A 26,033-nucleotide genomic window follows, 5' to 3' on the forward strand; every position below is an offset into this window, starting at 1 on the left:
TGCACAGTTAACTAATTGATTGACCACATGTATCAGGCTCAGAGAGATAATGAACCTCTGCCACACACAAAAACAAACCCACAAATCACATTTCCAACATTCAGTTCAACCCATCACTGCAATGTATCAATACTTACATATCTATTATATGAAGGGTCTTCACCCTGTCACAACTGATTATAAAGAAGTGAAGGACAGAGACACATTACCAGTAACACATACAGCACACACACCTTTTTGGCAGTTTTGTTACTTTTATGTTACATTCATAAAGATGCATGCTTGAATGATACAAAAAACAACTTTCTGAACAAATGTGAGCAGGACTGAAGTTTGAAACAGCCTTTGTTCCAGCCTCTTCTCACTTGCTGAACCAACTAAACAGATTTTACTGTAAACCTTAAAGGCAAGACTGGAAAATATACTGGGAACCTTCAGGGGTTGCAGAAGATCAATGAGGTGAGCTAAGCCCCTATGATTTTCCACTTCAACCTGCAGGCTTTCAACCAAGACCAACAACTCAGCAGGATGAGGAGTGAAATCAGTGAGCTCTTCAGTAATTGACACATCTTGCACTTCCAGACGGTAGAGTCTTCACTGGATCCACAAACTGCTTGCACAGTGTTTTCTTATAACACAGTATATCTCGTCCACTCATTTTCTGGCCTTAAAACATTTTTGACAGCACCAATTACATTACTACAGTATATGCAATTCATTAGAACTATACATTAAATATAAAAGTAGCATTTCAAAACGGCAGACTACTATGTATATCACGTAGTAAGACTAGGCAGTGGATACTGCTGGCAGGAAAATATGGCAGTGAAACAAAAGGCCTTATTTGTGAGTGTGCTCTGATTATTATTAGTTTTTTTTTTTTAAAGGACCAGAAAACAACACTACAATCAATCAAAGGGTCAAGCAATACAGGCCAGCCCAGCCAGAGCTATGACAGCTCAGACACATGATCTCTCATGCCCGTGGAAATAAAGACACACAGAAATAAGGTACAGCCAATGAAATAAGTGACCCAAAACTACCAAGGGCATTTCAAAACATCAATAAAATGTTTCAACAGGCAAGGAATACTTTCCCCATTAGAATGTATGCAGCAAAGACAATAACCAAACACTGACACCCGTGCACAATTGTAAGAACAATCTTACTTTGGTCTGCTTAGGAAGGAATAAGTGCTCATAGATTCATAACATGTCAATGTGTACTGCAACCTGATGCATGTCCAAAGCCATCAAAAAACAGCTACTACAGACAGCTACATAAAATCTATACCTGCCACCTAACTGACAATCATAAGTCCCAGGCACACCAAAGACTCAAGACTACTGGAAAGTGTATTATATAACCAAAACCTTTCACATGTTCAAAAACACATTTCAAATAAATGGAACAGCAATACAGAGGAGCAAAATCTATAAAAGGGGGCAAGTTATAAAATCATGCCCCTCTCATTGCAATTATTAAGGAGTGGCTACTAAACCTACTAAACCATTTGCAACATTCTGTTTTTAAAAGACAGGGGCAAATTACCCCACTTTATTATTAAGATGTCATATATCAAGTTAAAACATTAATTTTCCAGGCTTACGTGTTTTTGGGGTGGGGCTAATGACAGGGCAAACAACTCTGGTGTTCCTTTGTGGGTATATATCAATTTAAAGTGGAAGCAGTATTTTTTTTCATGACAAGGAAATACAACACGATTTTGAGAGGGTCTTACCATGCTTCGTAAATTAATCATTCAGAAATGTGCTCTGCTGTTTAAAAGAATGTGCATTAGAAACAAGAGCAATTGGATATTGACAATGTGAAATATTGCATCACTGGGTGGGTGGTTTGTTTTTCCAGTCTTATGACATGCATCCTTTTAAATGATGTCTATGTGTGAGCCGAGACATCATTTTTTGGATAAAGAAACAGTCTTTGAACGTGAAAGCCCATGGCATAGCCAAACCTGTAAAGAATGTACTACTCATCCTTGCCAGCGACTTCTGTTCATCAAAACGGCCATCCTAAAAAGCTTAATGTGAAAAAAAAACACTTAACTTGGCTGAATGTTCTTAAATTCAAAACAAACCCCTAGAGACTTTGCAAATGGCAAGCTAGCACTTACCAATACTATACTTTAGGGAATCAGTTGTTTTCATTTCCTCTTTCAGTCCTGAATTATTTTTGTGGAGCTGATTGAAAATTGTGACACTTAATTATGTATACATGAGAATAGGACAACATTTTATTTTTTTTACATTTTTTTTTTTACATATCACTTCCTCAGACTGGGGCCTATGAGTCCTGTGAGGTTCCAACGTGATTTCTTACAATGGCATATGTTAACAGACATGGTTACCCTACAGGTCCAGTGGTTAAAGAAACAGGCTTGTAACCAGGAGGTAACCAGTTCAAATCCCATTCAGCCACTGACTCATTGTGTGCCCCTGAGCAAGTCACTTAACCTTCTTGTGCTCCGTCTTTCGGGTGAGACGTTCTTTTGTGACTCTGCAGCTGATGCACAGTTCACAGACCCTAGTCTCGTATCTTGTAAAATGCTTTGTGATGGTGGTCTACTATGAAAGGTGCTAAATAAAAACAAAGATTGTTATCATTACACCATAATAATCATGTTAAGCCCTACAAAAAAACAAAAACAACAAAAAAAACTGCTTAATGTTCACATGCCTTAATGTGCATAAAGTGAAAACAAATGCCTACAAACTGTGGAAATAACAAGCTAATGCTTCCTAATACTGTTCCAAAACTGGAGTTCTCATTAACATACGATAATAACAACATTAAGCCCTACCAATAACCCACTGACTGAGAATGGCGCTTCATGTGAAAAACACTTTAATGTGCTTAAAATGTCAAACCAATAACCAGAGGGCTTACCGGATAGCATATTTTAATGAAAACCCCAATTTTTGGAACAATATTGGAATGTGTTTGCAAAGTATCTAGGGTATTGGTTTTAAGTTAAGTACATTAAGTGTAAATTCATAATAAATGGGTTATTTAGCAGGGTGTAATGTGATTATTATTACATGTTAATGAGAACACCAATTTTGGCAAAAAGTATTGGAAGTGCTAAGGCTAGGGCACACATATGTGGCACGATGCCATAGGCTATCAGGTGGCATTTTACCACCAATGTCGCTGCCAATGTTACTGAATGGTGCTGCACAGACTAGACCAATATAATATGGCAGTATCAAAGCAATTTTTTTTCTTGTACAAATCAGTGGATTAACCAACACAGACAAGCGGTGACAACACGTGCTTGACAGGAAAAATCTTTATTAAAACTGTTGTCTACTGAGGTATCCAAGCACCCTGAAGTATTTGACCCTCCCATATTTCATACAAGTAAAGCAAGGTCAGTATTTTATACATCGCTCAAGATAACCATCATTCCTGACTATTTGACACTGTTATTTATTTTTTGTTGTTGTTGTCATTTCTGTAGTTCACTACTATTTTTACTAAACAACTGTCTGAGAGGGGAAATAAAACATATTTTTTAATCACTTCAGTGATAGTAGGCTACTTGCTGTCAGCAACGTATTGTACGCTTTCTTTGCCAACTTGACCTGCATACAGATGACAGAAAAACAACTTTCATAAACCAACCATCGTTTTTATTTAGTAGATTGTATGGAGGGTGGGGGCGGGCATTACAGCTATGGCCAAAAGTTTTGCTTCACCATAGAAATAACTAGATTTGTTTCATACATGCGAATGAAACCTGCTTAATAATGTTACGATAATATTTAATTATATACCAGATTGGAGCTTGATGAAAAACTGACAATGAAAATTGTGACATTTCGAAATGCAACATGAAATACCACTGTACTGTTAAGGCTTCCGTTAGACTTTTGCGATATCATTTTGTAGTTTCTTTGATTACACGATGTTAAATAAAAGATCTATATTATATTCAGATATTATTATTATTATTATTATTATTATTATTATTATTATTATTATTATTATTATTATTATTATGTCTCAATTCTAACATTTTTGTTGATGCAGAACTAAAAATGATTTGATTCACTGTTTACTTATATAACACAAAAGTTAGACCGAAAACTTACCTAAAACTCCCTATTCCAGGAGATTGTTGTTTCTACTGTTGTGAGATTTTTCGAGTTTACCTGTACGTGCATTTCTTTAACTTCCTGTCAGGGTCAAGACTTTTACCCAATGAACACTTTAGTTTGTTTTTACCACTCCCAGTTAAACGGGAAAACGTTGTGTGCGTGTTACCGATGGCAGAAACAATAGTACAGCAAACTTTGTCAGGATGATTATGTGTTTGTCTTGGGCCAACTGAAAATGTTTTCTACTTGAAATAACAGTAACCGTAATAATTCATTGTATGTAAGAATGTACAATAGGTTTTAAGCGGCTCTTCAGCTACTTTGTGGTGAATTCCAAGCGCTGCGTGAGGATAAAAAAAAAAAAAAGAGAGCTGGCATGTTTTTTTTGTTTTGTTTTGTTTTGTAGGCTTATGCATACATGTAATACAGTTATTCAGACTGAAAGGTGTGTTTTGTCTATTCTGGCTTAGAGTTTTTAAAACGCAGTATGAATAATGTGTTTATTATTCAATCTTACAACCTTTTTTTAGCCTAACATGGTTGCATTGTTTTTGTAATGCAGTTACATTTAATATGGAATGTCCTGCCATATGCTCAATGTTACTTTGAAGTTGGCAGGAATACAATTTAGTTTATACAATTCAAGTAATTTAGATGGTAATGTTAGTCAGTCCCCCTATAGGATGGCGACATCTGTTCTGGTTACATCTTGCTGATTACTGTTGTTCAGGTTTTTAGTTGTGTATTATGATTGATGCCTTTTTATACTTGTTTTGACCTGTCACTTAGAACTGAAGGTAGACCAATCTATACTTTCCCTGGAGGGTGTTTGTCATTCCCTGAAGACATGTTGATTTCCTGGCTGCAGCTGCAGTCTTGCTAACAGAATGCTGTGCTCCATCTTGGTCATGTTTTGCTTTATTCCATTTAATGATGTGATAACAGAGCACACTGACAACAAAATAACAGTCTTGTTTCTCTGCAGTGCTCAGACACAAAAAAAAGTGCCACACTTAACAGCACTTAGGTAGAATGTGATCTAAAAGTATATATTTGAATTGATAGAACCAAGGTACTCCTTGCCTAGTGTACTATACAGACGGTCTCACGTGGCAACACTTGGTTTAGCTCCTTTACATAACATTGGGTCAGATTTAATGAAAAATAAGTACATAAAGTCGCAAACAGTGACTATGGATCTCAAATTGTTCCTTCATGTTATGGCTGGCTGGTTGGCTGCAGGCATTTGGGTTGTTTTCATGAGCGCTCTGTACTTGGGTGGGTGCCTCTGACTCGTATCAAAATGAATACTGATTAAAAGAAAATAGGAATAGGAAAAGGATGCTTACGTGGTCTTCCTTGCATGAAGAGAAGAACACATGGAATTCATTGAACTAACTTTACTCACAGAACCAGTTAATATAAAAAACAACTAGACAAAGGGCAGACTAGCACTATTCTTTTCTTGCAGCACCCCCCTCACTGCCAGTAAAGTAACACACTCAGGTCTTTCTGATCCACCATGCAGTGGGGGAGAGGAGGGGGAATCATTAGGAAACCAATTTTAAACCCAACACTGAAATGTGCTAAGTTGTGATGTCCTCTCACTGGGGCCTATTGGGGGTTCTGTTTTTCCTTTAGTGTTGTTCTATAAATAGTGTGATTTATATTTTGTTAAATTAATATAGACTATATTCTGGACAGGTATTTGTAAAAAGCTTATTGGTGCACAATAACTGCAAGGGCCTGTAGGGATTTTTGATTACTGGCAATCAGATCCTAATGCTGAAGCACAAGGTTTGGTCAGCATGCTGGACAAGAGTCATGACAAGACTGTTGGTGCATCTAGAGCTGCCTATAATACAGCGCAGATACTAATCATTCCACAAAGTACTGCCGATGTGAAGTACTGTATTATACGTTCATATCCAGGCCTTTTCCAAGTCTTACTAGCATGCAGAAACCTGCCTGCAAATGTCCCCTTTCACCTCCAGAGGTCTCTACTTACACCAATTGGACAACACAGAACCTGAAGAACCGTTAGAGTCTGCAAGTTATTACAGATTTCCTATAAAATGTTATGAAAAATCAATATATTCTCAGAATTACTATTTAAAACTGAACCTCCAGTTGAAATTGTCGAAAAAATAAAGACTTTTGGTAATAATGATATTCAAAATCTGATATTCAAAAGCTGGATTCTTATTTATTCATTTAAAAAAGAACTAGTTTTAAACCTGCAAACTATTTTAAAAAACGAATACAGTGAAGCACATTTTAATTTTCTTGTATATATATATATATATATATATAATAATATATATATCTATATATATATATTATATATATATATATATATGACAATACTAGAATCTGTGGTTATATGGAAGCTGTCTGTCATACTATCAATATAACTAAATACGTGCTTATTTTACTGTGAAGCATCTTGGTTATGACCTTCCTTTGGTCAAGTTATTGCAAGAATCATAATGTCACTGCTGCTTCCCTCGGTGAATACTGTAGGTGTTCATGTTACAGATCAATTTTACAAGTCATTGACATAGTTAATGTGTTATGCTTTCTGTATTTTAATAATGTATAACTTTTCGGGGATTTTCTGTAAAATTAAACAGCATCTTTAAGACAGCAAGCAGGTCAAATCTAAATATGAGTTTGTACCGGACGACATATTCACACTCTACCAGATCACCCATATCCAAATCAATTCCTAGCAAATAGGAACCATTTTGCCTGTAGAACATACTACCCGTGCTAAATACCACATCATCCCTACGTACTTTATAACAAGCAGCTAAAAAATAAACGTACTTTCTAACAAGGCATTTGAATATGACAGCATGTTGTGGGGGTCCTTTGGAGAGCCGGGTTTTTTCGTGACGTTTGTTTTAGTTTTTTTTTTTTTTTTTTTTAAACAGCTGATTTAGGGAAGAGGAAGCAAAATATATCTGTTTATAAACAAAACAGAATTGCCAAATTCTGTGTTTTCTTGGAAGCGCTCAGAGAACCTGTAACCATGGGTTCCCTGGATATGTACCGATTCTCGGTTTACAAGTTCAAGTTAAAGGATTTGTGTTTACATTGCTCGGACTGGCAGTGATGGCCTGCTTAGTAACCTACATCACAACAGTCCGGTGAGTTAGCATTTCTTACTGTTTCAACTGTCACGTTAGAGCACCGGCGGTAGTACTGCATTTCCAAGCACACACAGAGTGTTATATTTTATAAATGAAGTTAGTGATACATAAATAATTTATAATATGTTTTAGAATAAATATGATAAAGTCAGACCGGTGATATTTCTGTCCATAGAGCCATGTTTTTAGTGTGAGAATGAAATGTTTAGAATACCTTCATGATCGAGAGATGTGTTTTGTACTAAATATTTGTTCTATTTCATCGAGTGGTCCATGTACTATTCCAGTGGGATTAGCGATTTATGTCACTGTAATTTCTAATGGACTGTATCAACACATGTCATCCCTGAACGTGAGATTTAAGGCCATGACTATTGTGGCTACTAGCTTTTCTTATCCAGTGTGATCACCAAATTTCCATAGTTTACTGTACACTTATCTGCTACTGTATAGTAAAAATGTGAGTGTTTTGCCATACTATATTTTTGTATTATCACTTAAAAGTGACCAGATTAGTTTAGAGTTAATATGCAAGGCCACCCCAGCTGTGTAACCTGATTCAGGTTTTTAAAGTTATAATTATATAATTGTCATGGGCCAATATGCCAAGATAGTACTAGGCAGTGAGGTTTCAATGAGTGCCAAGGGAGGACTGAACAACATTCACTTAGGAAGTAAGTGGCATGCTGTTCATTGATTCATAAGACAAATGCATAACAGAATAAATAATAATTGATCACTATTGATTGGTTCAACGCATGTTGGAACATAAAACATATGTTGATGGTAAATCATATCAAGAATGGTTGGCAAAGTAAAATAATGCTAAATCTGTTATCGGAATGGTTTGAGGTGTAATTTCATAGTTCATGGTGAATTTAAAAAAAAATAAAATTTCAGTATAACCTCTTAAAATGAGTTGGTCAAGTCAGTGTTTTCCCCAATGAACAAACTTACCTTTGAGCTATATTGGGTACATTTTCTTTTTTTTGTGTGTGACCCAGCATCACTGTAGAACTCTGGGTACATTGCTAAACAGCTCTCGGCTTGATGTTTTAAATTCATGATTCAGCTGTTATACCACAGTATCCATAATCTCTGATCATGTGCATGTGTCTCCTTTTAGTATGTTTGTTTGTAAAAGTACATACTGTAAAAGCCACGAAGGCCCTATTTTATTTATTTAAACGACTACTACTTTGATCCCTCTCTGTTTAAAATGTTTTACATCATATTAAAACATATATAGGGTAAATTCATTGGAGTTACCATATAGAATGCAGCCTCATTCAATATTTAATTTTCTCCCTTTCCAGATGATGCTGTTTCTTTACAGTTGTCAGTTGCTGTGCTTTAGACATCCGCCATGGATAAGATCTTAGAAGCCTTGATGGGCTCATCCCACCTTCTGCACCTGAAGAGGGCGATTCTGAAGAAGGTGGTGGAGGTGGTTGAGAAGGTTGTCAACGAGGAGCAGTGCCAGGCACTCTACCAGCTCACTGCCTGCCTCATCCTGCTTGGGGAGGACTCCTTCCAGAGGCAGGTGGGCTACCAGGTGCTAGAGGCATACTCCTGCTTCCACCAGGCTGAGTTTGAGCAGTTCTTCAGCAGGGACTTCATCCTGAGTCTCCTTCAGAATGGCTATGGTCATGTGGACAGAAAGGCCATGATCATTATTGATTACATCCACGGTTGTTTGAGGCTTCTCATCAGCTGCCCTTCTATGCTGGAGATCTTCAGCATCCTTCAAGTGGAGGTGCTGAGGATCGTATGCGAATGACCAGAGCCCCAGCTGTGTGCCAGGCTCGGCACCATGCTCTCAGATTTCATGCAGTGCATCCCCAAGGACAAGTCAGGGGTGCTATTCCGGCAGCAGTTGGTCAGGACTATTGGTTATTTCCATTGCTGTGCTTCACAGGAAAATGAGCTTCGGGAGTGCGTCTCTCAGGTCATCAAAGTAAGCACTTTGCTTCAAAACATCTGGAAAGCTGAGCCTCCCATGCTGCTGCCCTCCTTGCAGGAAGTTTTTGCCATTATTTCTTCTACAGGTAAGAAAGCAGGGAGTCTTAAGTTGCATTCCCATTGCCTAAAATCACAGTATGGAAACTCGGTAAACAATTGACCAGAATGAGTTTCTGCTTTTAAAGTAGGTTTGCATTACACAAAAAATGGAAGTGATTACTAAAATGTGGGTTTGAGAAAATGGTGTTCACTAACAAAATACAAAACATATTGTGTACATTAAGGTAAAGGCACATTTTGTGAAAGGAATGAAGTAATTTCAATGGTATAACATTTTAATTTCCAGGTAGGAGCAGTTATATACCTGGTTTTATAATAATTTCTCCACCAACCATAATGTTTATATGCCCAGTCTATTCTAAGCAGTCCAAAAGTCTGGTGTCCTTGGTGCGGATTCAGTTGTTTTGATTTAGCTCTGTAAGCATACAGTTCTCAGAACTTCCAAATAGAAAATGTGACACTTAGCCTGTATTTTTCTATCCCTCCACCTTTCTCTGTATCTTCAATTTTCAGTGTTATAACCAAATAACATAAGCGTTACTTTTTATATTTTAGAACTCAAATGACAAACTTTAGGTTATACAGCATTGTATGTTGGGTAATTTTACTGCATTCCATGAATTTTCTCAGATAAAGTTTTGCTGAAACGCTATTTTTCTTGTCTTCTGAACAGATCCATCTTTTGAACCTTCCATTGCACTAGCAAGTCTCATTCAGCACATCCCATTACAAATGATTACAGTCTTCATTAGGAGCCTTACTACAGACCAGAATGTAAAAGATGCCAGCATGACTCAAGCACTGTGCTGGTAAGATGTACTGTATGCAGCTTCACTTCACTGACAAAGTTATGGTAGAATAATATGAAATGAAAAAAAAAAACTATTTAAGAGGTAAGAGCTGTATTTTAATACAAATTGCGTCATTTGATTAAAGTAGCAATTTATATCAACCTACCAATAGATGAGTAATAATAAAAACCAAGAAAGGAGGCTGCAGTGAGCGGTTTGCATTCAGAACAATTGAGCTGGATTCCTTTAGGCTTAGTGTGTCTTTTAAAAATAAATAAATAAAAAAATCATACAATAAGCCCTATTTTTCTTGCTGAACTTTGTAACAATAAAACACTGTGTATAAATCTGCCACGACTGCTTCATGACTGTTAGTTATTTTTTTTCATTTGCTTTCCTCCTCCCCAGAATGATTGACTGGCTGTCCTGGCCTCTTGCTCAGCATGTTGAGACATGGGTGATTGCACTGCTAAAGGGACTGGCAGCTGTAAAGAAGTTCACTATTCTCATTGATGTACCCTACTCAAAATTGAGCTGGTATGTATTTCTGCAGGGAGAGAGTTTACTACTGAAGAGGGCCAAGGGCATTTGTTATGCTGTTGAAGGGGTTGGATGATGTATTGTATCTGGAATGGGTATTGATTTTGAAATAGGTTAGAATCTCTAAGGAATGAGGTTTGTCTAATGCACGTATTCGGGAAGTATCCTCGAAACAGTCCTGTCCCCCGATCTGAATTAAACATACCTTGTTGGAGATATAAATTATGGCAATTTTGCTCATCTGGAACAAGTGTCACAGAATATTTTTTGTGTGCACAAGCATAACCTTCACAAATAGGATTCTGTTCTGCTGTTTTTTTTACAGGTTACAGCAACTTAATCAGCTGGGTTCAACAAGTCACTAAAGTGAAGTCACTTTGAGCTATCATCTCCAGGGAGCTTGCAAGTTGTCAGTGGCTTTTGTAATTTGAGCCACAAGCAGAATAGTGTGAAGATGGATATACACCATGCAAGAATAAACACTCAACAAAAAGGAATGCACTGAGATGCTAATGGTTCAAGCTGTAGGCCAGTAAGAATTCTGAGTGCAAAAGAGGGCACACTGGTACTTGTACTGTTGGTCATGATTTCAGTTAATTAAACTTGTTAGAGGATTATTTTATTGTGTGTGTATTGTGTAAAGAATCTAAACTTCTGTTAATGTATGTGTGACGCGGCAGCGTCAAAGCACAGATAGTAATGGCAGGGACAGAGATTCAGACACAGAAAGCTGCAGGTTAAATGGTGCTAATGCGCAGTTAAATCCCAAATAAACAAAAATAACAAAAACACTAGCAAAAACACATTTGACAAAACTATAGTCACAAGGGCCAAAACAGAAGGTTTTACAAAAACTAAACAAAATATAAACAAACAGAAGGTACAATATGGAACGCGCTACATGGACCTCCACCTCTTTAATCCTAATAACTCTCTAACACCCATGAACACCTGTGGCTGGAGCCTAATTAATCATTTACTCAGTTATCAGTGCCAGCCACATTCCCAGGTGTTTTGACAGGGAGAATTATAACCTGCTCCCTGCCATCTTAATATTCTCCACACACCCGTGCACCGGTAGGGCTTTCACCCTGCCACAGTATGCTTCTAAAATAATGAAATAATATTTTAATTAAAATGTTTGTTACCGCATTTGTTTATTTTATTATCAAAGTAACTGATGTGACACTGTATCCAAAATGTAACAAAAACTATGCATTAGTTAAAAAAAAAAAAAAATTCTGCTCATCTTAGAGAGTGCTGTTTTAACGAATCACTTTTATAAAGAGAAAATAGCTGATTGCTTTTCATTGTATTGATATTTTGTTTATAGGTTTTTAATCATCTGTGGTACCCAATAGTGAGGCAAGGTGCTTTGACTGTTTTTTCTCACATGCTCCTGAGTTTCCAGCATTCCCCAGAGATCTTCCACTTGGTAAGTCCATCCATTACACTGACTGTACAAGACTGTACTGAGAATTGAGGACTAAACCAGAATATCCTGGATTCCAGTCCCTATTCTTTAACAAATTGACTGTGTCAGATGGGGTCTTATATGTTGGGCTTTCCCGTGTAGGTATTTTAAGGGATCGTAGTCTGCTATTTCCATTCAGCGTCTTCCTTACGGGAGAGGATTATCCTTGACCATTGCAAATTATTCACTTGTCAGTAATATTATGTCTATCCCTTCACAAGTGATAAACACTGATAACCATGAGTAGATAGCTGGAGATACCAACACACTCAACTCTGCTGTAAAGTGGTAAGAACGGTAATGATTATAATAATAATAATAATGATGATGCATCATGGTCCTAGGATAGATGTAATGAAATGGCATTTAGATGTTGATATTTTTTCTTTAATGTATACAGTGCCTATAGAAAGTCTACACCCCATTTCAAAATTTTCACCTTTTGTTGCCTTATAGTCTGGAATTAAAATGCATTAAAATAGTTGTTTTATTTTTCATTTATCTACACATCCTACCCCACAACTTCAAAGTGAAAAAAAATATTGTAGAATTTTGTAGAAAATTAATTAAAAAATAAAAACTGAAATAGCTTGGTTGAATAAGTGTCCACTCCCCTTGTAATAGCAATCCTAAATTAGCTCAGGTGTAACCAATCAAAATCTCACACCAAGTTAAGTGGGCTCCACCTGTGTAAAATTGTAGTGATTCACATGATTTCAGGATAAATTCAGCAGTTCCTGTAGGCTCCCTCTGCTGGGTTGTGCATTTAAAGCAAAAACTCAACCACGAGCACCAAGGCTCTTTTAAAAGAACTCTGGGACAAAGTTGTTGAAAAGCACAGTTCAGGGGATGGGTATAAAAAAATATCAAAGGCCTTGAATATCCCATTGGAGACAAATTTTTGATTGGATGATTGGATGATGGAGCAAGGAAGAAACTGATCAGAGAGGCTATCAAGAGGCCAATGGCAACTTTGCAAGAGCTACAAGCTTTTATGGCCAAGACTGGTCAAAGTGTGCATGTGACAACAATATCCCAAGCACTCCACAAATTTGGCCTGTAAGGTAGGGTGGCAAGAAGGCAGCCATTACTCAAGAAAGCCCACCTTGAATCCCGTTTTGAAGTATGCAAAAAAATCACTCAGGAGATTTTGTAGCCATGTGGCAAAAAGTTTTGTGTCTGACGAAACTAAAGTGGAACTTTTTGGCCTAAATGCAAAGCATTATGTTTGGTGCAAACCCAATACATCACATCACCCAAAGAACACCATCCCTACTGTGAAGCATGGTGGTGGCAGCATCATGTTATGGGGATGTTTCTCATCGGCAAGGAGTGGGGCACTTATCAGGATAAAAAGGGAAAATGAATGGAGCAAAGTACAGAGAAGTCCTTGAGGAAAACCTGCTGCCCTCTGCAAGAAAGCTGAAACTAGGACGGAAGTTCACCTTTCAGCATGACAACGACCCAAAGCACACAGCCAAAGCTACCCTGGAGTGGCTAAGGAACAAAAAGGTAAATGTCCTTGAGTGGCCCAGTCAGAGTCCCGACCTAAATCCAATTGTAAATTTGTGGCATGACTTGAAGATTGCTGTCCATCAGCGCTCCTCAAGGAACTTGACAGAGCTTGAACAATTTTGTAAAGAAAAATGGTCAAACATTGACAAATCTAGGTGTGCAAAGTGGGTATAGCCCTACCCCATCAGTCTCACAGCTGTAATTGCTGCCAAAATGCTTCCACCAAGTATTAACTCGGGGGGGTGGAGACTTCTCCAATTATGATCATTCAGTTTTGTATTTTTAATATATAATTTTTCTCAATAAAAACTTTTTTCCTCTTAACATTGTGGAGTATGGTGTGTAGATAAGTGGGGAAAAAAAATCCTCATTTAAATGCATGAAACTCTGAGGCACTGACACAACAAAATGTGAAAAAAGTTCAAGGGGGTGTTTACTTTCTATAGGCACTGTATGTGTGTTGGGGTTTAGTTGTTGATTGAATTTGTTCGATACAGTTCTTTAGTAAAAAAAATCTGGATATAATTGTTAAGTGAATAACAACGTAACTTTCTGAAAACCGTTTTTCTTTTCTTGTTTTGCAGGTGGTGCCACACATCGTGCACCTGGTTCAGTCTCTAAAAGATGATGGACTTCCCAATATCAAAGCCTTCCTTGTACAATTTACAGAGCTCATTCTCTGTATGATGTATCAGTTCTCTGGATTTCCTGACCTCTATGAGAGTATCCTGGAAGCCATAAAGGTAAGAACTAACAGTAGCAATAAGAAAAATCATTTAGAAAGACCTTTTTCAAAGCTGTTTCGAAACATGTAACAGATCAATATAACAATTTCTACTTTTTTAAAGTTTATTAGATTATTCAAGTATAATGCCTCAACCACTAGTAGCATGTCAATTGCATTATGCTTTTAGTTTAATACATGTACTGATTTTAATACTGAATATCAGTTATTGTAGTGTTCTGTTGAATTTAAAATATTATTTTACCTTACCTATAAGAGGGTAGCTGCATTATATATATATATATATATATATATATATATATATATATATATATATATATATATATATATATATATATATATATATAGATAGATAGATAGATAGATAGATAGATAGATTTTTACTTTTATTAAAAAAAACATTTATTACTTAGAAAAAAACAGTCAAGAACAAACTGTGAACATTTACATTACATTATTTTGTGAAAAAATACAAAAATCAAACAGTCATCTAAATATTTATACAGAGTTCTTCTGAATCATCCTCTACCTCACAGAGCGCTCCATTCACACACCACAACATTTCAAAATTGAGCAAGTCATCCATCATCTTATAAAACTTTAATTCAAAAGTTATGCGAGTAACCACAAATATCCTACACAATTTTACCAGGTCCTGATAAAAACAGTCTTTGTAAAAGTTAAATTCAAATTTGAAAAAATGGTGTTTAAAAAGTTGAACAAAGGCTCCAGTCTTTTACAGTCCTTGCAGAAGGGGCAATGATAAGTCACCTCAGGATTTAATATGCTGACGAATGCATTAACAGCCAAGATTGTATGCAGGAGTTGCCAGTGCAAATCCCCTGATCTTTTATTAAGGGGTGGTTTGTATAAAGTCCTCCAGGCTGGCTTATCCTCCTCTCCTGCTCCCAGCCGTTTCCTCCAATGGGTATCTACAAGTACATCAAGTAGTTTCTGCTGTTTAACTTTTCCACAAATTTCATAAACTTTTTCCCCTTTAATAAATTAAACTGGAGTTTACACAAATCCTTCACTTTTAAAATCTTGCCATTCTCTTCACCAAAATGACTTATCGCAGGGGAGATTATGCTGAGGCATTCAACATTCATCAAAAACACTCCCCAGTGCCTCTCGTTACTCCAGAGACAGAGCTTCACGCAGCTGTGCCAGATACAGACCTGCCACACGCACAGACCGCAAGGCCAGGGCACTGGCTACACAGTCAAGGTTTTTCCAGACACACTTCTCTGTGTCTGTCAGATCACAAATCTTACTATTAATCTCTACTATTCTAGCCCTTATGAGAGAATTGTTTAAAAGATTCTGAACTATTAAAATAAGTGTTTAGGTGTGGATTAAACACCAAAGGCTGCTCCAGAACCCAAAAAGGATCCAGTGGATCAACATATTCAGCCTTTAGTAACTTACAAGCCCTCAGCACACTCCTATAAAAGAGGGGAAGACATGAAAACAGCATTTTGTCAAAATCTAAAAATAACAAAAAAATCAAAACCAAGCCCCCCAACCTGATGAAGAAACGAAAATGCCAGTTCCCTCCATGGCAGCTTTACTGGAGAGAACAACAATTGCCTGAATCCTAAAGGCAGCCAGCCTGCACTCAATATTCATAAGACAATGTCCACCCTCTTCTAGTGGTAGATACAACACACACTTCTTTAACCAATAACACCCATTCCAAAAAACTCTTAAGAGCAGAGACTGAATCTGTTTAATCAAGAATTGAGGAGGTTCCACACATATCAATTTATGCCAGAGACTGGAGGCAACCAAATTATTTAAAACCAAAACTCTTTCTCTGAAAGACATTTGTGGAAGAAGCCACCGCCACCTCTGCAAGCGTTCGTTTTACTGTTTCTAGAACCCCATCCCAGTTTAACTGTTCTACTTTCTCATTTCCTAAAAAGACCCCCAGGTATTTAAACCCATTCTGCCTCCATTCTAGTCCGTCTGGTAAAACCAAGGATCTACACCCTTGTCCCTCCCCAATGAGCACAGCACTGCTTTTGCTCCAGTTAACACGCGCTGATGAGACTTTTTCAAATATTTTTTGCTTCTCAGTTAAGGCCTTTACATCTTCTTGATTGCGCATTCATGTGAGTCACAGACTCATCTTTTTCTGCTCTTTCACCATCTACCTCGTGCGCTTTAGTTTTAGGACAGTTTTTAACTAAATGCCCATCAACACCACATTTAAAACATTTTATGGTATCTGATATTGCGAAAATAACATAATTACTGCCTTCTGTTTTGAACTTCAGGACAATATTAACTTCTTCGTTTGCTTTATTTAAAACCGTAAACAACTGCCTCCTAAAGGAGACTGTGTTTTAACTAGCGAAATTCTTTTGGGGCTGACACAATCTGCCCATGTCGTGCGTGACAACATATAATTAATTGACATTCATAATTTCAGAAAAGCTGGAAAACCTTCAGAAAAGGTGGAATATTTGATCAAATGATTTTCTTTGCCGGTACCTCTAGTGGCGAAACAGCAACAAACAAATAATTTATAACAACCCCTGCTCTCAACAATTTTATATACTAGAACAGTTTGACTCAAAAAAGCCACAACTGAACCATGCATTCTTGAAGCAGTTTACCAATCGCTAAAACACACTTCTCTAAAGAAACAAAGCCTTCCGTAATTACTTTGACTCCGTGTTTTCGAGTCAATTTTTCAAAAGGAGCCATGCTGGCTAAAAAACAATTTCAAACTTATCTAGTTTGCTTTACCCTAACACAAAATTACACAGACGGACAGACAAACACATGAAAGAGAAACACCTATCGACACAATCTGCCTCGCTCACTCCACTCTCCCACCATGCACCACACTAGACAGAACAGGTAGATGGATGGATGGGTGGATGGATGGATGTTTGTTTGAAACTGCAGTTGCTAGACACTTACATTTTTTATTTTGCACCAGTTGTCCAAACCCAGCGAGGAAAAGATCAAACTTATTTTAAATCAAAGTGCCTGGACATCACAGTCCAATTGCTTGGATTCTGGTCTACTGAGGCTCACGGGAAAATCAGAAACTGGCAAGACAGGTCTGATAAACCTTGGGAATACTTGTTATATGAACAGCATCATTCAGACTCTGTTTATGGCCAAAGAGTAAGTATCCTCTGCTGTGAATGCATAGTGGAGCATACATACATAAATCACACTTTACTGATGCAATTGTGATAAAACTTTCTTAGAACCTTTTTTTCAGCACCTTTTATTGAGAGTATCAGAATATGGGGGCTATATGAAGGCATATGTCTGTCTAACACTTTACTACGTGTACATAGCAGTTTTTTCAATTTTGAGAGTATCAGAAAATAATTTAGTGTATGGAGGCATCTCTCCATCTTTCGGTATGTCAAACATATGTTTGTAAATATGCGTACTGATGAAGGTCATGGTGGTTTTCTTTTTCATGATACTGATAACTCCTAATATACTTTTTTTTTTTAAATCTGCATAAGCGCTATAATGGGTTCAGCTACTACTCCTATTTGCATTCTTGGCTATTTGTTTTTATATTACATTGCAGTGTTTTTAAGTTATTGTCACATTTAAGGTTATTATATGTTAAGTGCAAAAACTAAATGAATGCACATGGAAGCTGTGTCCTGGCTAGTATTTCAATTGGTGTAAATAAGCAATGTGGATCCTAACCCATGAAATGTTTACTGTAAACAAGTTGATATAAATAGCACTGAAACTTATTTGTATTATACTTTTTTTAAAGTGTACATTTTGTGCAGTATTTTATGTAAAGGAAGCTAAAATGCACATTTTTTCCTTGGTAAAATATTAAGTTTAAAATCTTTCATTGTATTAAAAATGAAACCAAATGTATTAGCTTAGCTTTTGACTTGGAAATTTCCCAGATCAAAAGTAGTTTACAGTATTATTAACATTTTCGTGATTGATTGAAGTGCTTAGTTAACTTGGTGTGCAAGTCTGAGTTGAGATTCTTAAATGTTTGTAATCATTATTTATTACTTCAGAGAGCAGCATATGCTTCCAGGAATTTCTTTGAAGCCTGGAGACCCCCATGGTTCACCCCTGGGACTCGGCAGGACTGCTCTGAATACCTGTGGTTCTTGTTAGACAGGTACTGGATTAAATTACACTAAAGCAATTTCATTTTACAATTCCATGTGTAATGATGTTAATGCTTCTAATGTTTTTTTTTTTTTAATTAAAATAAATTTTGTTTACTTATTGACTAATTTTTGTGCTCATTGACTAATTTTTGTGTGTTATTGATTTTTTTTTTTTTAATAAAGATTTCCATTTGTTGAGTTTAACATGTTATCTTATTGTTATGGCATGTTGAAAGTAATATTTGCTTTTAGTTTTTCTCCGATGGTGAAATTGTTAGGTTTTGTAGTCATTCTCCTGCACACACACACACACTTCATAAATCATGTAAAACAAATTTGTTTTTGAAACCTATAGTGACAACACTGTGCGAGAGTCAAACCGTACATCCTTCATAGAATCAGGATTCTATTTTTAAGTTTGTAGGTCTCGCTATTTGTATTTTGTCTTTTCATTTTTAAGATTGGATGAAGAAGAGAAGAACATTAGGGCTTTTAAGCTGGAGAAGACTAACTCCGGTCCAGGTGTTGATGGTTCCTGTAGTGACACTAATGGCATTGTACAGGATGACCCAGGTATGGACTGTCCCTCTGCAGAGCACCCTGCAGAAAAAGGTTACAAAGAGAAGACACTAATAGGGGGTAAATATTCTACATCTATACGTTGCATGGAATGAAATAGTATTTCTCAGAAGTTAGAGCCTTTTACTGACCTCTTGTTAGCTTTTCGTCCTTTGGCATAAAACTAAGCAACCAGAGATTTCATGTTCGCCTTCAGCACCAGGAAACGAACACAGCAGCGGGTCAAGTGGGAGAACCTCCTGGTCCGACAAACCCACAATACCTGTTCAAGCTGCAGAGCCTGCAGGTGGAAACAGTGGGCCAAGTGTGTCGATTTCCTCAGCCCTACAAAAACAGTTGGTGACTAACTGTAATACCTTTGAACCTGAGAAACAGGATGGCGGTCTCCCCCCATCCTTACCAGATTTAATAAATTGCTTCTTGGAACCTGAAATTCTTGACGAGGAAAACAAATACTACTGTGAGAAATGTGCCTCGCTGCAGAACGCTGTGAAAACTATGAATGTTGTTGATGATCCGGAATACCTTATCCTCACCCTCCTGCGCTTCTCGTACGACGCCAAGAGCCATGTGCACCACAAGATTCTGGACAACATAGCAATCCCACACTACCTACAGCTTTTATACAGCGTTTATCACAGGACAGCCAAGAGCAGTGCTAATTCTGTGTCTGGATGCAGCAGCTCTTCACTTCTGCAAGTAGACTCACCAGAGAGTGAGGAGAACCTGGCAAAGAAACTTAAACCTTCTGGGAAAGGAGGTGGAGGTGAGGTGGAGGTGGAGGTGGAGGTGTAAGTGGAAGTGGAGGATGAGGTAGAGGAAATGATGATGGGAGCCCAGTCGGTAACCTACATTCTCAGCTCGGTAGTCATGCATTCAGGCATGTCCTCCGAAAGTGGACACTACTATAACTATGGTAGGAACGTCACCAGCTCACATTCTTGCTTGCCACCTAGTCTGTGCTACCAGGCAGGGGAAATTCAGGATTCTACATGTCCTCTAAACTCAAGCGGTACGGTCTCGAGCCCAGCCACTAAAAGCTCCACCTGCACCTCAGTGGTCAAACAGGACCTTTATGTCGGACAGCCTGCTAGGGACTGATTCCTCTTCAATGACAGCAGAGTGACCTTTACATCCTTCCAGCCGGTACAGAATGTCATCAGCAGTTTCCAAAGGACACAGCTTATGTTCTTTTCTATAAAAAGCAAGACCTCAGAAAAGGTGTAAATGCTGAGCCACCACTACAGAAAGAGTTGATGGATGCTATAACAAAAGACAACACACTTTACTTACGGTGAGTCCCTTATTTATATGCACTAATTTACACTGAGAAACTCATCTTGGATTCTTGTCCAACTAGCTTCGATTGCAAGAGGTAAACATACAAAACATCCAGACAGCTGTAGGACTATTCTGACTGGCGCCCGACCATTACCTGGAAACATCATTTATAGAGGTCGAGTAAAGAGGCAACAGGGGCTCCCAAGTGGCGCATATGGTAAAGGCACTTCACCCGGAGTCAGGATCTGCCCTATAGCTTGGAGATCGTTGGTTTGAATCCAAGCTATGCCACTGCCGACTGGGGGGGGGGTGTTGTTCACAGGGGGCAGCACACAGTTGGCCAAGTGCTACCCAGGCGTGATAGGGGTTAGATCAGCTGGGGAGTCCTTGGCTTACCACACATCAGTGACCCCTGTGGCTGGCCGGGCACCTACAGGCCGACCGTACGCAATTCAGAACGGCGTGGTCCTCCGATGCTGTAAGTTCTGGATATGCCTGCACGGCGGGCTTACAGAGTGAAAAAAAGCGCACGGCTGACGGCACTCGTTTCAGAGGACGCGAGTGCTCGTCTTCATCTCTCCCGAGTTAGTTTGTGGGTTGCAGCAATGAGCCAGGTTGAATAATAATGCCAAAATTGGGAGGAAATTGGAAAATGAATACAAATAATTGTTAAAAAAAAAAAAAAAATTAGAGGCAACAGAATTGGAGGTTGTAGTCCATGTTTTCAGTGCACATAGTTATACTTTTTAAGTTGTGATGACACTTGGTATTTGGAGGTGTCTGTGTATCTGTCACACTTTTTTATGCGTCTTGAGAAGTTATGCCAAACAGTGTAAATCAGCATTTTAATATACTTTACAAGATACTAACACCTGATTTGCTTTCATAATGACATCTACACCCTAAATACCTCTTATCCAGCTTCCAGTAAACAATTTGTACTGTTGATGGTTATCAACTTTTTCATCATATTGATAGTTCTAATTTAATTTATTGCTGTGGTGGGGATTGTTTGGTACACTTCTTCATACATTTGGGGAAACAAATGGCTAAAAATAACTTATATGCCTTTGTTTTACTAATTAGTTTTGTAACACATTTCAATAGCAGCTATTGCCAAACATTGTGGAGGCGGTTTAGATAAGTGGGCCACAGGGCAATATGATTTACATAATTGCTCAGTGCTGGGCAGAATAAATTATGCATCATGCAATTAGTGCTTTTCTAATCTGGTGCCGTGGGAAGTTTTAGCCTCTGATCTCAAAGGATTTGGTTACTGTCAGAATATTTTATTATATTATTCTGGTACGTAGCGTATAGTAAGATCAATTATTTTGCCATCGAAGACCGTCAAGCATTTAACAGTCAGTGTTTACCTGTTTATGCGATTAATAAGTAGACATATTAAAAATATCCCCTGCTGCAAGTTCTTGGAACTTGAAAGGTTCACAAGCTTTCCTGAACCTAGTCTGAATTGTATAGCCACCATTGCTGATTATTTGTGGAGAGCACCTGTAATTGAAAATGGTATAACTTTTTCAAGTTTCAGGTTAAGCCTCCTAGAAAAAAAAGGCAATTTATTTTGTTTTGTTTTTTGGTCAGTGGAAAATCCAAAGAATTAAAAACATGTTTCAAAACCAGTTTTTTATATATTTATTTATTTATTTATTTTTTTTTAAACATAACCTATATCAGAGATCTCTCCAGGAATTCTGTACAGCCGGGCGGCAGAACATTATAGCAGGGAGCACTTTTAACAGAAAAATAAAGTTGCCTTACCATAAATACGTAATACGACAAAGAATTTGAATAATGTGTTGTCTTTCATTGATTGTCTGCTTGTGCTTTTTTACATTCTACATTTTTATTCTTTACTGTGTTTTATTATGGTAAATTACTGTGCTTATTTAGGCACTCTGCGATTTGACTGGGGAAAGATAACAATGGACACACAAAAATAAGAAAAAAACACTTCACTTCCTTTTTAGCTTAATTATTGAGCTTCTTGCTTAATTTAAATTGTTTTCTTTATGTTAAGTTTTCAGGGCTTTTTGTTAATCCACATTGGTTTTAGTTTTTTGCTGTTCTACATTTTTTTAATGCAACTGTTCATTTTAACATTTTTTTTTTTTTTTTTTTTTTACACAGCAGTACTCACACATTTTTGGTCACCATCATAACTGTTGCATGAAACCGCAGTGTAATAATCCAGCACCTCTGCACTTAAGCATTTGTATGTCAGCTGACAACAGCTGATATCCCATCAAGCCTTTCTTCTTAAAGACGTACAGCCTCTATACATGAACCCCCATTTTTTGGTGCATATGTATAGCTATTGTGTAGTATGTATAACTTTACAGTACAATAATATGAAAAAAATGGACTCAATGATAGTACCCGAAAATAATCTTAATATTTTTTTTTAATAAAGTAGCCGGGGAGAACCCTGCTATGTACACAGAACATGTCACAGTTTAATAATTTGAAGCATGATAATGTTAAATACAGCTCCAATTTTTTTTTTTTTTTTTTTAAATGAGCAAAATAGGCCTAGTTCACAATTTGCACTGTAGGACTCATCATTTCACAAAGGAAGAATGGTATGCTTTTTAGTTCCACTCAACCTAAATGCCAATATCGAAGATTACACTCAACTTTTTCCAGAACCCTAGTGGAACATTTCACAGAGTTGTGGCTGGAAAACTGCCCAAACTGAATTCAATCAAAAAATTGTAGATATTTTTTTGTTTTTTAAAAACATACATATGTATTTACATATCAGTAAATAAAAAAAAGGTTTTGTATATTAATGCTGACAGTCTATACATTACCAGGACCTGAAAACTAATTTGCTTTAGCGCGTCCGGGTTGGGGAGGTGGGATCCGGCATAGACTGTTTCTCCTCACTGCTATGCAGCGACCGCTACAGGCCAGGCGCTGAGTGAGCTTGGGGGCAGAGATTTGCTTGGCTGGTCTTTGTCTTCCAGAGGCTGGTAGCCTGTGGACATCCGTTCTCAAGTTCCTGGGTGTAAAAAGAAGCTGATTGGCTCGTGGGATCGGAGGATGTCCACTGAGCCTCGGGTCCCTGATGTGTGAGGAAGAAGAAAAATAATCATTTTGCATTCCAAATTGGGAGACAATTTAATAATAATAATAATAATAATAATAATAATAATAATACCTTAAAACAATACTCATACCTACATATTGATATAAAACATTTACAGCCAGTACACCAAAATTAAACAGAGACCAGTGCCTATGAGATGAACTTTTAAATCATCAAAACACATCTCAAAATAATGTAACATTAAGCATGGCACCATACTTAAAACTTTTAGAGGTGTCGTGCAATTATACGCAGCGAAGATTATGTTTCTTCCGGATTGGCTAGACTGCGCAGTGAAGTATATAAATATTTTGCTTTTGAGGTGGCGGATGATGGCATGCAATAGTAAAATAATATAACAAGACCTTGTTTTTCTCCTTGGATATTGTGAAGCAAAGCACCACTAAGTTAAAGTAAGTGATTGCTTTTAAATAAATATCTGTTAGTGTCTATGTGTGTATGTATGTTTGATATTGCAATTGTGTTATTATATTTTTCTGGGTTTTGGTATACTTTGATATCTATCGAAATATGTGCACGATATCGATCAACACCCCTAATTATAAACGGTGATGTGTGTGTAAAAGAAACTGATAAGAAGATATACAGTATAATTTGAAATGCATTGAATAATAAACTGACTCCATTGTGATTTAGCAGGTGGTTCAAACAATTTAACAGTAAATGCTGGGTTCTGTATAATTATGTGTAAATTAAATATAAACCTATAAAGGGGCAACAATATTAATCCAGAAATAGGACAACAGGTTTTTATATGCTGGATTGTTTTTTGGATAATAATAATAAAATGACAATACAAATTTCACATGCATACGTATACGACAAAGATTAGGCATGCTTGTTACTTTGGTAGTATGGGACAACCCAGTTAGAAGTTAAAAACAGGTCTGTATTGATTCAATTTCAGCATGTAGTTTCTCATTTTTATATATATGGTATGTATGGTTTTCATATTATGTTATACATGGATCCAAAGACTCATTTTCTTTATATGAATAAATGTATAATTTGTAGTGATTTATTTTATAATTCTGTCTACAGACAGATTGCATGTAGAAGGATTTAAGCGTGGTCAGGGATATTGTTGCTGATATTCTTGATACTTAAGGGAATTTGAGTGGGGATATCTACAGTGAAGTCCATACAGAATGGTCGTCATTTTCCCTTGTGCAGTCTAGGATTCTGAAACACCTACTAACGTCAAAGGTTGTACAAACTAGTTTATCTGTACAATTTATTAATTACATTTTTTGTACCGCTGACACTGCAGTTTCTAAGTCTAAACAAAACAGGCAAAGCTTGTGTGACATTTATTTCAATAAGACAATTAGTTATCACTTGATTTTGCTGATACAGATATGTGCATTGTTTCTGGAGTGGGTGGAGTGATAGTATGTATATATTTTTTTAAGTGAACTGTTTAAAAAATAAAGAAAGAAAGAATAAATACTTTGAAATTAGAGTTCCTAACCTGGAGTCTCAATATAATAATTTTATAGAAAGTTAGCAAAATGATTCAGTGCAATTTTTCATTATTAATTTGAGACCGGAGTGCTTGTTACTTCACTAGGTGGCAGTGTTTGACAAACTATACTTGATACTGTGACATACAAGTACATTAAACTAGAAATTAGTTGGTTATCCAGGCAGCACCTTCCTAATGTGTTGTCCATTTTAGCTCTTGCCCCCTGCTTGCTAAATATCATCGTTACCCTGAATAGGTCATTGTCTCCTCCTAAAATCAATCAAACAATTGGTCCTAAATTGTTACTTACATTATCCATTTACAGCTAAGTTATTCCACAGCAGTATCACAAAATAAACAATGCTTTAAATTGGTAAGATAGCCTCCTCGTTATGCTGTCCTGTATTCTTTAGGCTATAGGTAGTCCATACCTAGAAAATGTCATCTGCGCTAAAATGATATCTATTCGTTTTTTTTGTTTGTTTGTGTTCTCCAGTCTGCCTCGACCTCCTGTTCCTTACGACCCAATGGCTTTGGTGACAACGACCCCCCGGGGAGCTGTGGCCCGACGGGACCGGGGGGGAGGGGGGGTGGGTGGGGCGGTGGATTCAACATGATCAGCAGATTGGTGTTCTAAGGCGGCTGCTGTGCTGCTGCCACCACCTAGACAGCTCTGTACTGCAGACCAGGAATCACTGGCTGACAATGAAGTGCTGGCAGAATATCAAACTTGAGTGAATCACAGGCTTTTTTCCAGACTTCATTCCCCCATCTCTAAGTACACCTTCTGAGAGATCTGTACCTCTACCAGACAGGTGATGCATTCCTTCACCTGTTTCTCAAAAATTTTACAACATAAGAGGATTAACTTTTTTTTTTTTTCTATTTAAGGTTGAAAAAAACAACAAATGTAAACCAAAGTGTTTTCTTAGTAATTGAACTGATGTAGACCGGGAAAGTGACACTAAGCATAGTTTAATACAATTTAAAACAACTTTTCCCATCAGTAGAGATTACTGGTATCGAACAACTGTGTTTTTCCCTTGTTATTTTGGATTAACAAGATTATCATTAGACATGTTTCCTGATGC

General features: G+C 37.2%; 1 protein-coding gene and 1 pseudogene across 3 annotated transcripts in view; one reads left to right on the forward strand and one right to left on the reverse strand.

Moving 5' to 3' along the window:
* Nucleotides 1–4,191, reverse strand: part of LOC121321015 (type II inositol 3,4-bisphosphate 4-phosphatase-like) — a 320,135-nt gene extending 315,944 nt beyond the window's left edge. For all 3 annotated transcript variants that reach the window (XM_041259931.1, XM_041259921.1, XM_041259912.1), the window contains exon 1: nucleotides 4,116–4,191. The gene's annotated coding sequence lies outside the window, so the exon portion shown is untranslated. The remainder of the gene's footprint in view (nucleotides 1–4,115) is intronic.
* A 2,515-nt stretch (nucleotides 4,192–6,706) lies between these two features.
* Nucleotides 6,707–25,559, forward strand: LOC121322885 (annotated as a pseudogene).
* The last annotated feature ends 474 nt before the right edge of the window (nucleotides 25,560–26,033 follow it).

The sequence above is a fragment of the Polyodon spathula genome, chromosome 1 (assembly GCF_017654505.1).
Source record: "Polyodon spathula isolate WHYD16114869_AA chromosome 1, ASM1765450v1, whole genome shotgun sequence".
Lineage (NCBI taxonomy): Eukaryota > Metazoa > Chordata > Actinopteri > Acipenseriformes > Polyodontidae > Polyodon > Polyodon spathula.